Source organism: Vollenhovia emeryi, unplaced genomic scaffold, assembly GCF_000949405.1.
Source record: "Vollenhovia emeryi isolate VEMERY1.0 unplaced genomic scaffold, V.emery_V1.0 DF940137.1, whole genome shotgun sequence".
NCBI lineage: Eukaryota > Metazoa > Arthropoda > Insecta > Hymenoptera > Formicidae > Vollenhovia > Vollenhovia emeryi.
The window spans coordinates 3926-4937 of record NW_011966229.1 but is presented as its reverse complement, the minus strand read 5'-3'; positions in this window follow the sequence as shown (position 1 = coordinate 4937).

Genomic DNA, 1012 nt, shown 5'->3' with positions numbered 1-1012 from the left:
CTTCAATATGACTCTAAATCGAATCAACTAGTTGGTTTTCCTTTACCGTTGAACAATGATGGAATGCCTGTAACATATTCATTTACAGCTACTTGTGCTAAAAAAATAGAAGAATATTTCAGTACTAATAATCCTGCCACTTTATTATATGTAATAATTGTACAACCGCTCGTATGAGGCACCTTCTTTTTGTTTGTGTTTATATAGTACTGACAATAAATTCAAAGCTGACGATGTTATTAAGCGCGATGGTCTTACACTGTTAAATGTTTAAAGAATGCAGGTATAAGAGTTCTAGGTATGTCTTCTGATGGTGATCCGCGGTTATTATGAGCAATGCGAATTAAAACAAACACCGGTGTTTGTAAAGAAACAAATTGTGAACCTAGTCAAGTTCCTTCTGCATTACAATGCACTTTGGAGTCATTACCAGAAACTATTTTTATACAGGATACTGCGCATATTGGCACCAAACTCAAAACAAGACTGCTGAAAAACTCCATTGTATTGCCAATGGGAAATTATTTAGTCTCAGCTAGTCACTTACATATTCTGATAGACACAGTTCCAAAAGATAAACATTGTTTAACTCGGAAAGATTTATCCCTAAAAGATAAAATGAATTTTCCTTCAGTATTAAAAATATCAGACTCTAAAGTCTCCGAGCTATTAACAAAACATGTTCCAGAAAGTGAAGGAACTATAGCGTATTTATACGTTATCCGCTTGTGTTTGAGTGCATTTTTAAACAAAACATTAAGTCCATTAAAACGGATTTATAATATATGGTATTGTATTTTTTTTCTACGCATATGGACAGCTTGGCTACGGGCAAATTCACAGTATTCTATAACTGATAATTTTATAACTTTAAATGCGTATCTATGTATCGAAATAAAGGCACAAAGTTTGATAGATGTTATAAAGTTACTGAAAGATATTGATTCTCCCGAACTATTTTTACCGTGGTAATTTAGTAGTCAACCGTGTGAACATTTTTTCAGGCATTTAC